Here is a 16821-nt window from a genome sequence, read left to right as displayed (position 1 = left end):
GAAAATACAGGTCTTAAAGGAAAAGACATAACAGAATATGATTGATTTACTACTAATCTGACTCAATAGGCACTGCTTAAAATACTGGGTGCCTCTATTTGCGTGTTAATGTCCCCCTTAATTTAGTGTTATGTCTAATGTGAAGGAGTTTGGAAGGGTCTCTTCGGGACTGTTAGAAGAAGGGTCATTATTTCAGGATAAACACAATTGAGAACAATGTATATTTTCTTTCTCCCTAAATCATCTCATGGAAAAAGCTCTACCTGGTTTTAAATGAAATGGGGAAAATTTTATAGTGCATCAAAAGTCTTTGGAAATTTTCACTAAGAGCTCCTTTTAAGTCTAAGTTGTTATTCAAGTAGACACTCCCAGAGAAAACAGAGCTTCATGTAAAAAAAAAAAGTCAAATGAAGCAAAGTTATTCTCTAGAACCACTTAGAATCTATGTCATTAGAAGCAAAGGGAGGAAGACTGGGTGATAAATTCAAACAGAGAAACCATAAAAATGTAACAGGTTAATGACAATATATTACATAACTCTTGAAATTCTACCTCCTCCGGAAAAAAATCCCTTAAGTAATTGAACAGGGCAATGTATCAGTACGTAATGTAGTGTGGTCTGATAAAAGTCCACCAGTTTGGAGACAAAAAACACCTGTGTTAACAGTCCTGACTCCCACCAACCCACCCTATGAGATTCTGGGAAAGGTTACTTCATATTTATGTCCTTTTGTTTGTTCGTTTGTGCATTCTTAAGACATAATAGAATCAAGTTTTCACTGGTGTGGGTACTGTCTCCACAGATACAGAACACAACCTCCCCTGACTTGGATCTTCAGTCCCTAGCAGCTGCTTAGGCCAAAAGCAAACAAACAAATACAACCTTCTTTACTCAGTGCATCTGATGAGAAGAGCCATTTAAATAACTCAGTCTTTGAATAATAGAGATATTTCCCTCTGTAGCCTATATTCACAGCCTTTAAAGCTTGGTAGGTCCTGAAAGAGTTTGGGTTCTATTGGTATATTTCTTAAGAACTCAATGCCTCCCATTAATTGGGGAATAATTGAGCAAATTGGGATATTTGAATGTAATGGGATATTATAACTCTAAGAAAGCATGGGAATGAAAGTGTTAGAGAAACATAAGAAGAATTATACAAACTGATGAAGAGTGAATAAAGAATAAGAATGATAAAGGCAATAACTATAACAAAGTAAATCAAAACAATACTAAAAATAAAAGCTAAAAAGGTAATTGAACTTAGATGAGTTATAATGAACATTCTTCTAACAGACAGTGAATCACTACAGATATAGAATATTGTTTACATCATCAGACATAGGAACTTGGTCCCTAGGTTTTTAAAACTGTTTTTCTATATCTGTAGTGATATAAGTATTGCCTTTATCCACCAGTTTGGAGACAAAAAACACTGTTAGTCCTGACTCCCACTAACCCACCCTATGAGATTCTGGGAAAGGTTACTTCATGTTTATGTCCTTTAGTTTGTTCGTTTGTGTATTCTTAAGACATAATAGAATCAAGTTTTCACTGGTGTGGGTACTGTCTCCACAGATACAGAACACAACCTCCCCTGACTTGGATCTTCAGTCCCTAGCAGCTGCTTAGGCCAAAAGCAAACAAACAAATACAACCTTCTTTACTCAGTGCATCTGATGAGAAGAGCCATTTAAATAACTCAGTCTTTGAATAATAGAGATATTTCCCTCTGTAGCCTATATTCACAGCCTTTAAAGCTTGGTAGGTCCTGAAAGAGTTTGGGTTCTATTGGTATATTTCTTAAGAACTCAATGCCTCCCATTAATTGGGGAATAATTGAGCAAATTGGGATATTTGAATGTAATGGGATATTATAACACTCTAAGAAAGCATGGGAATGAAAGTGTTAGAGAAACATAAGAAGAATTATACAAACTGATGAAGAGTGAAGAAAGAATAAGAATGATAAAGGCAATAACTATAACAAAGTAAATCAAAACAATACTAAAAATAAAAGCTAAAAAGGTAATTGAACTTAGATGAGTTATAATGAACATTCTTCTAACAGACAGTGAATCACTACAGATATAGAATATTGTTTACATCATCAGACATAGGAACTTGGTCCCTAGGTTTTTAAAACTGTTTTTCTATATCTGTAGTGATATAAGTATTGCCTTTATCCACCAGTTTGGAGACAAAAAACACTGTTAGTCCTGACTCCCACTAACCCACCCTATGAGATTCTGGGAAAGGTTACTTCATGTTTATGTCCTTTAGTTTGTTCGTTTGTGTATTCTTAAGACATAATAGAATCAAGTTTTCACTGGTGTGGGTACTGTCTCCACAGATACAGAATACAACCTCCCCTGACTTGGATCTTCAGTTCCTAGCAGTTGCTTAGGCCCAAAGCAAAAAAACAAATACAACCTTCTTTACTCAGTGCATCTGATGAGAAGAGCCATTTCTTGAGCAAACAGAAAACCCCAAGCAAGGATACTTCCATGCCATAATAAGGCACTGGATCAATTTTGCTGACTTCCTCATCTATAAAGTGGGAATAGAAATATTTGCACTACTTGCCCCCAGGATGGTTGTAAGGAAAGTACTTTAAAAATAACTAAATAAATGTGAGCTAGTATTTATACATGTACTTATTTTGCATTTTCATTTAGTTATGTTTATTCAAATTGTATTTTAATATTTCTCCATTACATCTGCTAGAGATTGGGGGTCATATTTACTTACTCACTTGGCATAGAGACTTGCATAACATCACACATAAATAGATATTTAAAAATGATTTTAATGATGGTCCCAATTAAGTAACTCTACTCTCAGCCTCATCATATCTTGGACATGACCCTGAATTCTCAAAGACCATGCCAGTGAAATGCAAATTCTAGCAGGTTACTTACCAAACAGGAAAGGTTCTGACTATAGGCCCAGTGATGGATCTGTTTTAAGAGGTCCAGCTTAGCTAACTGGAGTGGCTATCAGGCAATGCCTTTTGTGACCACAGCAACTCATGAAGACCCTTTACTAAGCTGCAAATAGGTCATACTCTTCAGCAGAGAAAGGAGTGCTCATACTGATGAAATCACATCTCCCTGAAATATTGATGAGTGTTAAGTAATATAACTTGTAAAACTGGAATCCGATTGGTACCAGTCTCAGTTTTCTACTTCACTTTGCCCAGAGATCCAGTCTTTCAACAACATGGCCAGTTCATAGCTCCACTGAGGCTGCAGCCTACAGACAACATCTGCTAAGTGGGAGCATGCCATATTTTTCATTTGATCATTCAGCTTTAAAATCTCTTTTCATTTTCTTTCTCTTTCCTTTGATTTTGAGTCAAATGCAAACGAAAGAAAACAATTTGATGGAAACCAATCCTTTAAATAATTTAAGGTCAGAGAATAGCAGAATAGCACAGTGGACAATATAATGTACTGAGAATCTAGTGGTCTAGACTGTAGCCCAGACCCTGCCACTCACTAGCCAGGTAGTAGCCTTGAGTACATGGCTTCCTCTCTCTGGGAATCTGCTACTTAATCTCCAAAAAGAGGCAACTGGACAAGCTCAGAGAGATCAATCATGTAACTCATTTCTTGTTATTCTCCCAGTGTGCCAGCAGGGATCCTTATGTCCCATTTTTATTTGAGTTTGACATCACTGACTAGCTGATCTCTACCATCCTTTCTAGCTCTAAACATCTATGATTTTTATCTTACAAACTCCTAGTTGGTTCAGCAGTGAGGATATTTATATTTCTGTTTTTGTTGCAGTTCCAAACCCAGAACCCTCTCTGGATAGTTTGCAGGTGTGATGAGCACATGACTACAAAGTCCTTACAAATCAGTTATATTGTATTTCTTTCCATTGAACTAAAAATATTGAAAATAAAACAACTTTCCTAAAGAGCAGATGCAGGTTAAACCACTTTGCAAGAACCTGTCACTATTAAGAAGACACTTGCTGGATTGTGATCTTGGGTATTTGTTACTTCACCTTCTGGGACTTTAACTTACTCATTTATAAAATTGGAACAGATGACCTCTATGAATCTTTCCAATTTAAACTCTCTGATCCTATGATACCTCTTATCCTCTCTAATTGAATGTATAATATTATTCTGCATTTGACCAGATAAAGATTGCTGGGGAACTCTTTCATTTACATGCTTAATTCTTGTTTCTTTTCTCTGCTATCAGAGGCTTACCCTCTTCCACTTCAGGATAATTAAATTTATTTTGTACTCCATCATCAGCATTTTGAAAAGAGGATTCTCTCACCTTATTTCAGCATATTTCAGAATGAAAGACCTATCCTTTGGAGGATACTATTGGGGGCTAGGTAGCAATAAATTATTGCCTTTGAAGGATCTCAGGCCAAAAACAAACAAGAAATTAAAAGAGACTTGAAACTGGTAAGCTCTTGGCTAGAAAAGGGAAGGATTAGTAAGTAATGAAAAAAGATAATCCACATTTTAAGTTAAGATCAGAAACAAGAACTCTTGGTCTCCAAGAAGGTTAGAGGCTTGAATGACAAGGTGAATTTCTGGCATGAATATAAACTCCCAACCACTGAAGTAACTTGTATATAACTAATAGTGAGCAGCATTTATGCTTAATGCTGCATAATGCTTGAATTTGAAGGTGGGTGGGGAAAATTCCCTTTCATCTGAACTGTTGTACTGATAGATCACATCAACTGATCTGTGGAATGTTTACGGTATAATAACCTGATGGTGAAAAAGAGTGATTGGAGTGAAATTTGTATTAATGGAGTGCCAGCCATAGGCCTGGAAGAAATCAGATCTATAAATTGGACTTGGTACATCTCCAGACTGCTCACTGGTTGTTGGGTTGAATCATCCCTATAGGTCCACAGGGAAGCAGAGGGAACATCGCAGGAAATCTGAAGATACTCTTAAACTTGCTAAGTAAGTCTGCATTAAGGTACAGAATATAAAGTCTAAGAGACTGTAGTATATTATGTTTATTCTGGGGCCTTTTGTTCTAACTTTCAAAACATCCTAATCTTTCTTAAGAAATTTTGAAAGTGACCTTCCCCCAAAACAAACCCAATCAGGAGTAAATATTAAGTTGATCAATTCTGCCTTTGACCGGATATGAACAGACAATTCTCAAAGAAATTGAATTTATAGACATATGAAAATATGCTCCAAATCATTATTAATCAGAGAAATGCAAATTAAGGCAACTCTGAGATACCACTACACACCTGTCAGATTGGCTAGAGTGATAGGGAAAGATAATGTGGAATGTTGGAGGGGATGTGGGAAAACAGGAACACTGATACATTGTTGGTAGAATTGTGAACACATGCAGCCATTCTGCAGAGCAATTTGGAACTATGCTCAAAAAGCTATCAAACTGTGCATACCCTTTGATCCAGCAGTATTTCTACTGGGCTTATACCCCAAAGAGATACTAAAGAAGGGAAAGGGACCTGTATGTGCCAAAATGTTTGTGGCAGCCCTGTTTGTAGTGGCTAGAAACTGGAAAATGAATGGATGCCCATCAATTGGAGAATGGTTGAGTAAATTGTGGTATATGAACGTTATGGAATATTATTGTTCTGTAAGGAGTGACCAGCAGGATGAATACAGAGAGGACTGGCGAGACTTACACGAACTGATGCTAAGTGAAATGAGCAGAACCAGGAGATTATTATATACCTCAACAACGATACTATTTGAGGATGTATTCTGATGGAAGTGGTTCTCTTCGATAAAGAGAGCTAATTCAGTTTCAATTGATCAAAGACAGACAGAAGCAGCTACACCCAAAGAAAGAACACTGGGAAATGAATATAAACTGCTTGCATTTTTGTTTTTCTTCCCGGGATATTTATACCTTCTGAATTCAATTCTCCCTGTGCAACAAGAGAACTGTTCGGTTCTGCAAACATATATTGTATCTAGGATATACTGTAATTTATTCAACATGTAAAGGACTGCTTGCCATCTGGGGGAGGGGGTGGAGGGAGGGAGGGGAAAAATCGGAACAGAAGTGAATGCAAGGGATAATGCTGTAATAAAAAATTACCCTGGCATGCGTTCTATCAATAAAAAGCTATAAAAAAAAATTCTGCCTTTGACCAACAGTCTATTTTATGAGTTGGCTAATCTTTTTCTTGACAAATGCCTGCTTAAGTCCTTGGGTGAAAGTGGCTTAATAATAAGATCAAATAAGATTATGAAAGATCTAGTATAATTCTGGCGTGAATATAAGGAAAATTAAGTGATGGAGTTTTTATGCAAGTGAGAAAAAGAGAGAGAGACAGAAACAGAGACAGAGATAGAGGTAGAGAAAGAAAGAGGAGAGATGCAGATGACAGAGAAAGACATACACACACAGAGAAGGGAGTGAGTGATGGAGGGAGAGAAAAAGAGAGAGAGAGAGAGAGAGAGAGAAAGAGAGAGAGAGAGAGAGAGAGAGAATGTAGAGAACACAACAATCTTTGCTTGGTATAAGCAGGTGGTTCATTTTATGAGACAATTTAGCTTTTACTCTTTGATGCTAAACATTCCCCATATGCAGCCATAAGGCAAAGGAGAGATAAAGTCCTATTTTTAAAAACCTTGCAATACTGAGTCACAGAGTTCGATGAAAATCACATGGATGTCAAAGTAAGATTAATACCTGATATTTGCATATCTCCCTTCTTTTAAAGAGCTTTCAAGTCTTCACAACTGCATGAATTTTTGCTTGTACTCAGAGCATTCTTGAGCAGGGCAGGTTTCACTGAGTCACAATTGAGGCTTCCTCAAATGTTCAAGGATTAATCCAAAATCCCACCATTATGGCAAAGCTAAGAGTAGAATCTGGGTCTGCTTCGTCAGAGTTTCCTAGCCTTTCAGTTTGGGGAACATGATTTTAGAAAAATCAAAGAAGAGAATAGTAATGAGGAAAGACTATGTTCCTTTTAAACTTTGTAAAAGTTTATGGTTGATTTTTGTGTAAATGGATTCAAATGTAACCCCATCATTTATAAGGAAAGAGATTACTAGAAAGTAAGTCTTTCTTGCTCTTGCTCTTGCTCTTGCCCTTCTCCTTCTCCTTCTCCTTCTCCTTCTCCTTCTCCTTCTCCTTCTCCTTCTCCTTCTCCTTCTCCTTCTCCTTCTTCTTCTCTTCCTTCCTCCCCACCTCTTTCTCCAAACTCTGTCTGTCTGTTTCCCTTTCTCCCTTTCATTATTAGAGTGAAAAAATGGAGAGGAATTCGGACTGTTATAATACAATTACAATCTATCCACCTCCTTCCTGCCCCCACCAACCTCCCAAAACAGTTAGCCCATTATTGCTCCACAAAGTTAAATTCTTGTACCTGAAGACAATGTTCGGCAAGACCACTTTACTTTTTTCAGTTGCAAAATAAATAATCTTAAAATATTTCAGTAATTTATGCAATACTTGGGCAAAATTTAGTTTCCGGTAAAAATCTATGTAAACACAGAAGTAGTTATATTTTTTCTGGGTATAAATGCTTTCTAGTAGTCCCTACTTTGCAGAGGTTCTGGAGGTTTGTGAATTTGGAAGTAGACAGAGGATAACATTCACTCAACATACCCTCTTTCTATACTATTTGCTTTGTAGCTGAAAACAACCCCAAAATACCGGGCTCACATGGTTATTTGAGGGACACTCAGGATCTCTCTGAGACCATTTCTCCATTTAGAACCTAAATCAAAAATGTCTTGTCATGGCACCAAAGTACAGAGATAGCCACCAGGAATGTTTAGGAAGCACTCTAGACCTTTAGAGCTGGTTCTTTTTGATGGGATACTCTGTTTTGTCACTTAGCCCAGATCAGTCACATAGTACAGGGTCAGCAGGGACCATTGATTTTCATAGAGGAGATCTAGCTAAAACTCACTTCAGCCAGTTTTTGAACCAGTTCTGCAAAATGAGTACCAAATGACTTCAATTGTACTTCTTTCCTCCAACTTCCATTCAGAGGGGCTAATGAGAGATGAAATAATCAACAGGCAATCAGAAGTAGAGAGAGAAGAAACAAAGCACACTAATAATCTTTGAACTACATAAATATTTGGGCAGTCATGACATACTTGTCTTTTTATTTAACTTGGCTCTCATTTTTCTCTTTTTTTTCTTTTTAGTAAAGGCTGGCTTTGGGTGGCTTGAGTTTAACTACCATCCAGCAGAGGTCACTGCAAATGTTAAGTAACAGGGACTTTTCAAAAAGTAACACAGGTGGTCTGCTCACTTTCAAGAAATTTTATAGTGAACTTTTCTATTCATAGATCATAAATGAAGAGCAGGAAGGAAATTTAGAGATCATCTAGTCCAATCTTCTTATTTGACAGGCTAGGAAACTGAGGCTCACAAGTGAAGTTGAACAAGATCACATGGTTACCTAAAATATAACCAAGACCACAATAAGAGCTAAAATTTATATAGCACTTCAAAGTTTGCAAAAGTGTTTTGCAGATGTTGTCTCCTTTGAACCTCACAACATCCCTGGAAAGTAGGTACTGTTATTACTCTCCTTTTATAGATGAGAAATTGAGATGTCAAATACAACTCGGAGATACCACTACACACCTGTCAGATTGGCTAGAATGACAGGGAAAGATAATGGGGAATGTTGGAAGGGATGTGGGAAAACAGGGACACTGATACATTGTTGGTGGAATTGTGAACACATCCAGCCATTCTGGAGAGCAATTTGGAACTATGCTCAAAAAGTTATCAAACTGTGCATACCCTTTGATCCAGCAGTGTTTCTACTGGGCTTATACCCCAAAGAGATACTAAAGAAAGGAAAGGGACCTGTATGTGCCAAAATGTTTGTGGCAGCCCTGTTTGTAGTGGCTAGAAGCTGGAAAACGAAAGGATGTCCATCAATTGGAGAATGGTTGAGTAAATTGTGGTATATGAATGTTATGGAATATTATTGTTCTGTAAGGAATGACCAGCAGGATGAATACAGAGAGGACTGGCGAGACTTACATGAACTGATGCTAAGTGAAATGAGCAGAACCAGGAGATCATTATATACCGCAACAACAATATTGTTTGAGGATATATTCTGATGGAAGTGCATCTCTTCGATAAAGAGAGGTTTAATTGATCAAAGATGGACAGAAGCAGCTACACCCAGAGAAAGAACACTGGGAAATGAATATAAACTGCTTGCATTTTTGTTTTTCTTCCCGGGTTCTTTATACCTTCTGAATTCAATTCTCCCTGTGCAACAAGAAAACTGTTCAATTCTGCACACATATATTGTATCTAGGATATACTGTAACCCATTCAACATGTAAAGGACTGCTTGCCATCTGGGGGAAGGGGTGGAGGGAGGGAGGGGGAAAATCGGAACAGAAGTGAATGCAAGGGATAATGCTGTAAAAAAATTACCCTGGCATGGGTTCTATCAGTAAAAAGTTATTAAAAAAAAAAAAAGAGAGAGATGTCAAATAACTTGCCCAGAGTTACATAGCGATTAAAAGTCTGATGCAGGATTTGAACTCAGGTCTTCCTGATTCTGAGTCTAGTGTTGTGTTAACTAGCAACCTGCATTCCATTAACTATACTTTTTATAAGTTAAAACTAAAATCATAGTCGGTGGATATATTGTCCAGTTATATTGGCATTTTGTTATATGTTTTATTATTAGAATTAATAACCAGGTGTGGTGTTACTTTGGGGTTTTAATTTCCATCGACAAAATACTAAAGTAAAGCAGAATTATGGAATCTTGTCACTTCAGACATCATCTGGCTTAATCTCTCCTTAATGTAGAATTTCCCTTAAAACATCTCTTTTAGTGATTGTCTAGTTTCTGTTTGAAAATCTTCAGTGTAAGAAATGATGAACTGTCTAATTTTAGAAAAATCATAGAAAGACTTTCATGAAATAATGAAAAATGAAATGAGCAGAATCAAGAGAGTACTGTATACAGTAACAATATTGTTCCAAGAACAACTATGAATGACTAAGTTATTCTGTGTAACATAAACACTCAAATAAACTACAAAGGACTTATGAAGGAAGATGCTATCTATTTCCAGAATTGATTAATAGAAGAATGCATAGTATGGTTTTACATACATGTACAATATACACATATGTATACAGTGCACATGTGTATATACATGCCTATGTGTGAGTATACATATATAGCTATATCTATATCTATTTATATCTATCTATCTACTGTGTCAAATGGTGGCTATCTCTAATGTGGGGTGGGGAGGGAGGGAAGGAGACAATTTGAAACTTAAAATATTACAAAAAATAAATTTGATTAAAAACATTCCAGTAATAGGAATTTACTCTTTTCTAGATATCCCAGTCTGTGTAGGGACAATTTTTAGTAAATTCTTTACTACGCTGAATTGAAAACTTTCCTACTAAAATTATGCTTTTTCATCAGTTGGTTTTCGTTTCCCCTCTGAAATAAAAGAGAATTAAATAGAATTTATCTTTCTTGTGATAGTTCCTCAAATATTTGAAAGCAAGGGTCAGGTCATGTCCCTGCTGAGTTTCCTTTTCTCCAGGCTGAACCTTCCCCTATTTTCTTCACTATTTTCTCCTACATTTCAATTCTCCTCATGATTCTGTTCAACATCCTCTTGCTATGCTCCAGTTCATTTATGTGCTGTCTAAAATGAGGATCCTGAAATGAACAAAATCCTCTAGATCCAATCTGACCAATTCAAGCTACAAAGAAAGGTACAATCTTTTTCCTTCTTCCAGAGACCACCACTAACTTTGTGGCAGACACATCACACCGTTGATATATTCTTTGCAGTTACCAACTTCATTAAGACAAAAATTTCACCATCCTTTCACCTCTAACAGAATCCCAATGATTGAATTCACAATTTACTCCCTCTAATGAATTCACATGAGAAAACAATTCAGTGGCCAAGCTAAACGATCATCTATGATTAATCACTGTCCCTAGTGCTGCCTTATTACTGTTGTGAAAAGTTTATTACTGAGGCAAGGAGTCAGGAGGGAAGTCCTGGGGTTATTATACCTGGAAGAAGCTGGACGCTCTGCAGAATTTCAAGAGTAACGTACATTCACAGTGATTCCCCAGGATCAAGCCATTTCTCAGGAAAAAACCCCAATTAAGGATGTTGGAAGTCAAACTAATCTTTTATGTCTGTTGCATTGAAATAAAGCATGGAGAAGGACTTCTGGGCTCAGCTTTTCTGCAAAGCATACCGCTCATAGAATCAAACCACAGGTCTTAACAAATTCAGCCACCATTGAGAAAACGAGAAAACTAAATGAGAGATTAAATGAAAGGCTATTTTCTGATTGAAGTGCTTTAAAAAAAACCCAACAAAACCCGAGACTGGCTCCAAAAAAAGTGTCATTTTCGCTTGAAAATACACTTTAGCTATCTCCTCAATTCCATATAATAAGCTAAATTGCATAAACAGGAAATAAAAAGAGAAGCAATTCCAATGTATGAATTAAAGACATGCATCCAACCAAAAGCATTTCCTCCTTTCTGTGCTGACATAAATGCAAACAAAAAAAATATAGAAAAGAGGCATTTTTAAAAAGATCACTTGGATCAAAAATGGCTGACAGAAGAAGAAACATTAAAAAAGACCGGAGCGAAAACAGCTGCTAATCTAGAATTATCGGCTGCCTTTAATAATGAAAATGTTTGATCTGCCTTCCCTTTTGCTTTAATGAGATTTGCAACAATTCATTAGCCGAACAATCCTGGATGGCTCCCTTCTGCAGAGCCGAGTTAGTATAGTGAGTGCTAGTATAGCTCCTTCCTCTCCCCCAGCCTCCAAGGAAATAAAAATGTATACCTTTGTTTCCAATTCACTTAGATATATCTCCAAAACCCACATTTAGAAATGATCAAATAAGATATCCCTTTGGATAAAGCAAAAGAGTTCAGGCCATATGTCAGTGGGTTAATTGGATTGTATTTGCATTTGAACACAACAGATCTCTCTGGTTTCCCCCTCTTTTCTTCTGCAGGAGCCAGGAGGGGGAATGTGAGGCTGCTTTTGTCTTGCTGAAGGCACGTTTTAAGCTTAAACTTAATTTTCATTCTGCAAGCCCAAGTCAGGCAGTTAGACTGTTTCAGAGTTTCCTCAGGACCAGCGGTTTTTTCCCCCCAGTGCTTAAAATGCACCAGAGCAACCATGATTCTCCAGGCACAGGAGAGCAATCAGGAAAACCTCAACCTATTACACCTATTATGTCTGGACGGGTTTAGAAGCATATGGTTTGTTGATCATTTACCACCCACTTCAGCTCTCAGAAAGGAGAAACCCCAATTCAAATAAACACTGCAAGGCCTTTACAGGCTGCATCGTTTTTGTTAGCGTTTTTTTCCCCCTGGGCTCTGATCTATGAAGCCCGAAGCATTAAAACCTACAAGCCTAATGGGAAAACACTAAAAAGGAATTGGGCACGGAAGTAACTCCCCACTTGGCTTTAGATACATTCCCCCAAGTGGGCGGTTCCTGGCTCCTCTCTTCTCTCAATTGCTTCTGGTGGGTGGTGGGGCTTGGGTTGCGGACCCCACTTGGCTTCAGCCAGACCAGAATGGATGGACCATTGGGGAGGGGGGAGTGGTACAGATCAGCTTTGGTCCCTAATCAGAAGGCACCCGCCCACTGTCGAAGGTGTGAGAAAAACAATTCCGCTTCCAGACGTCCAGTAGGCTCCAATCTCAGGCACTTGGCAACGAGAAAAGCCGTAGCTAAGGGGCCTAGGACACATGTTCCACAGCCCGAGGAGGTGAGGGGGGTGAGAAGTAGGGGGTGGGATCGGAAAGACGGAGAAAAAGACACACAGGGAAGCCTGCACCTTTGCCCCGCCCACATGTGCCAGGCTCCTTCATTCCAAAGAGAATCTGGTAAGGGATTCGGGAGTCGAATTGCCTGAAAACTGTAGGGGACTTGGGGGTTGAAAAAGATCCTCCGAGACCAAGAGCGGAGTTTCCCCAACGTCTCCTCCCTCCCACCCTCAGCATCTCGGTCCTCGGACAGAACAGATTCCAGGCGGGGGGCGGGTCCCTTCAGTCTTTCTCAGCTTTGTCCCCACCCCCAATTCCAGGCGGAGAGAGAGCTCTGATGTGGGGAATGGAGGAACCCCTCTCCACCTTCAGCCCCACTCTCAGGGAGAGATTAGGATGGGGAGAGTAGGGTGTCCTTCAGCCCTCCCCACCCCTATACGAAAAAAGCAAAAGCATCTCGATGGCGGTGGTCCTCCTCTCTCTTATAGAGTATCTCTAATGTGTAGGGTCTCCCTCAGTCCACCGCACGATCTACAGGGAACAGACAAAGCAACTGAGAAAGAGGGACGAGGTTTTGTCAGACCCGAATCTTGCACATAGAGCAACTCAGACGGGGGCAGGGGTTCTTTCAGTCCCACATCCAAAAACAGAAGCTTCGAGGATGAAATGTGAGATCCTTTCCAGCAGTCCTCCATCCCCATTCACACAGCAAGAACAGCTCCCCATCATAGCGGCACACAAAACAGCTGGGGGCGGGGGGCGGGGGTTTGTTCCTTATATCCTACCCACATTCCTCCCTAAAGACAGAGCAGCTCTAAGTTGGGAGTTGGGTAAGGAGGGTGGGGGACCCTCAGTTTTCCCTCCTAGGACGGCTGACCTGGCGGTCCCCTATTCCCCCTCCAAAAACGCAACCACAGAGGTCTCCTGACTACCCCAGCCCCCAGGGAGAGCAGCCCCAGGTCGGGGCTGGGGTACCCCTCATCCCTGAACGGAGGAGACGGGGGAAAGTTCCCCAGCTCTTCCTCCCAGGTGGGCTGAGATGGGGGTTGGGGATATTCTGAGCTTCCTGGTCGTCCTTACCTCCAGACAGAGAAGCCTTGAGGTGGGGTCTAGGGCCCCCTTATCCCTGTGCACAGAAAGGGGGCTGGAGAGAGGGGAACTCTGCAGCTCCTCTTCCCAGGTGGGCTGAGATGGAGGTTGGGGGATCCCCCGCTAAGCTGGGAGGTCTCCTGACCGTCCTGTCCTCAGCCAGAGTAGCTCCAAGGTGGGGGTTGGGTGGGGTCCCCCTTGGATGAGTATGAAAGGAGGGAGCTCGCAGTCCCTTCCCTGGAAGGAGCTGTTGGGGTGCGTGTGTCCGGGCCACCCTCCAGCCCAGGGGAGGTCGGCTCTGGGTTTGGAGTGGGAGGGATCGAGGTCTCGGGCCGTCCGTTCCCGGACGGCAGCTCAGTCCCGGGCGGTGGCTCCCAGACCCGGCTCCCGGAGAAGCTCGTCCCCGCCCGGCTCGCTAGGCTCGCGGGCAGGACACTCACCTGACAGACGAGTGGGCAGGCGACTCTCTCCTGACGCCGGTGGGCTATCAGTTCGTAGGCTGCGGAGTATCCCGGCTCGCTTCGGTTCCCATCCCTCCGCGGGTGACCGTGACGGCGGCGGCCTCAGCTTCGGCTCCGCGCCCGGAGCCTCCCTCGGACTCAGCACCTCAGGTGCTCTGAACAGCTCCGCGCCTCGCCCGGCCGCGCCAGGCTCCGCCCACATCTCGTCTCCTCAGCCAATCGCGGCCATGGACCGGCCCCCTCCCCCCACCCTGCCTCCCGTCGCCGTGGATTCGACAGCCTCAGCCCCACCTCCTTAGCCCCAGCCAGGGTCCCATCCCTGGGGGCGGCTGCTGGGGGCTAGGACCACAGCCCCCAGCGTGCCCTGGGGCTTCCCCCGGGACTTCTGGGACATGCAGTTCTCATGGAGATACAGTGGGCTTACTGGGCAGCATCATCCCCCCAGAGGCGTACTGCATTTCCCAGGATGCACTACGGGGATGGGAGCAAGGAGGTTTTGGGCGTCTCTGCCTAAGCAGAAGGCCTGCACTTGGAGAGTGAAGAGTAGGCAGGATGGGCATGCCCGCGGGGCCAGTACAGTTCTGGGGTGGCAGGGCCAAGGGGCTGGGGGGGAGGGTAGGAAGAGGAGAAGGTGGGTAGTTCTAACACTTCTTTTCTCAGTAAACTACAGGTTTGCAAAACCAGGTGGGGAAACTGAGGCACAGTCGGAGGGTGTGTGTGTGTGTGTGTGTGTGTGTGTGTGTGTGTGTGTGTGTCTGTTTTGCCCTGAGTAATAAAAAGTCCCACGTTTTCCTTTTGGTGCTAGGATTCCTTCCATCTCCCTGACCCTAACCCCAGTCCGAATCTCCTGGTTCTTGCTCTGGTCCCTCTTCTCTGGGACCAGCCTTTTCCTTTGGATCCCAATTTACTTGGACAGCTCCCTACTTCTATCTCTGTAGCTCTACCCCGCCTCCCTCTAAGCGCGACTCCTTTCCGGAACCTCTTCTCTGACTAAGATCTCCTCCCCTGATTCAGGACTCTATTCCCCAAATCAGTTCTCCTCTCTTTGAGTCAGTTCTTTCTATATGGATCAGCTCCTCCGCCCCATCTCATCAAACAAGGACCCCTTCCTATGGGAATTGAAAGCGCAGTTCCCTCATTAAAAGTGCTGAATTTGCTAGCTAAAAACTGTAGCTTGGAAAAGCCAATTCACCTTTTTCAGCCTCAGTTTCCTCACTTGTAAAATGAATGAATCTGTTTAGATAATCCCTAAAGTTCTTTTCAGCTTTAAATCCTTCCATCCTATGGATCCCTGGACCTGTCTCTGATTATTGATATTTTTTTCCCTGGTGGGTCTGGAAGCCAAATTATGCCATTTCTTTATTTCCACCTCTGGTTTTGTCAGTACCTGGATTTGTTACCAAAATCGATTTGCTTCACTCATCTGGCTTTAAATTTTGCCTGCAACTGGATAACTAGATGTCAACAGACATTTATTAGGCAACTCCTATTTACAAGGTGCATAGAAAAGTGCTCTAAAAGGGAAACAAATCTTAGGGAGCTTCATTTCCTTTACCTGAACCTTGTTTCCTAAATGAAGAGATCTACCTAGCTCATAATCCAATGGAACTCTCATTTCTCATCTATTTAGTGAGAGGGTTAGCACAGGGTGATGGCTAGTATTCCTTCCAACTGTATAAATATCTTGACTAGTTTTTGGTAAATAAAATCTATCCTTCAAAAAGATATTAAAGATAAGGCCTCATAACTGTGCTTCTTCCAGTTCCTCTTCATGCAGGAGACAACTTTTAAAACCATAGTACCTGATATATAGTGTATAGCACTTATAACTTGTTAGAGTTTTTGCCTTCTTGCCATTTAGTGCTTTTGACCTTGACCTTCTCCTATCGTTTGAATTACTTCAATCATGTCTAACATTTTATGACCCCTTTTGGGGTTTTCTTGGCAAAATTATTGAAGTAGTTTACCATTTCCTTCTTCAATTCATTGTACAGATGAAGAAACTGATGTAAACAGATTAAGTGACTTGAATAACACAGCTGGCAAGTGTCTGTCTGAGGCTGGATTTGAACTCAAGAAAATTTGCCTTCTTAACTCAGTATTCTATCCAGGCCCAGTATTCTATCCACTGTATCATCCAGTTGCCCCTATCCCATTCTACTTGAAGGCATTTCTAATTGTAGTTTTTTCCCTGACAGATTGGAGGTGAAGTCTGCTTTCCTATTACTTATATCTTTTAGTCCTGTTTTTACCTGTGGGGCCCAACAAAACATGATTTATTTCTATCTTTGGAAGGCACTTGCCATAATCAAATGAACACTAGTCTTGGAATTGGGAGAAACCTGAATTCAAATAAATTTCAAGTATCATTTCTAATATAAGTGGCATTCAGATACTTGAAAACAGCTATTATATTACCCCAAGGCTTCTTCTTCACACTAAACATTCCTATTTACTAAAAATAATCCATATAGGTTTTAAGTTCCTTCATCATTC

The 16821-nt window shown here is 40.9% G+C and overlaps 1 protein-coding gene across 1 annotated transcript in view; it reads right to left on the bottom strand.

Moving 5' to 3' along the window:
- Window positions 1-14498, bottom strand: part of SMPD3 (sphingomyelin phosphodiesterase 3) — a 259785-nt gene extending 245287 nt beyond the window's left edge. Inside the window, exon 1 of the mRNA XM_051974942.1 lies at window positions 14305-14498. The gene's annotated coding sequence lies outside the window, so the exon portion shown is untranslated. The remainder of the gene's footprint in view (window positions 1-14304) is intronic.
- Between the last annotated feature and the right edge of the window lie 2323 nt (window positions 14499-16821).

Source organism: Antechinus flavipes, chromosome 2 (assembly GCF_016432865.1).
Source record: "Antechinus flavipes isolate AdamAnt ecotype Samford, QLD, Australia chromosome 2, AdamAnt_v2, whole genome shotgun sequence".
NCBI classification, from domain to species: domain Eukaryota; kingdom Metazoa; phylum Chordata; class Mammalia; order Dasyuromorphia; family Dasyuridae; genus Antechinus; species Antechinus flavipes.
Note: the sequence above shows the minus strand (reverse complement) of the source record. Positions and strands in the feature narration are given on the sequence as shown.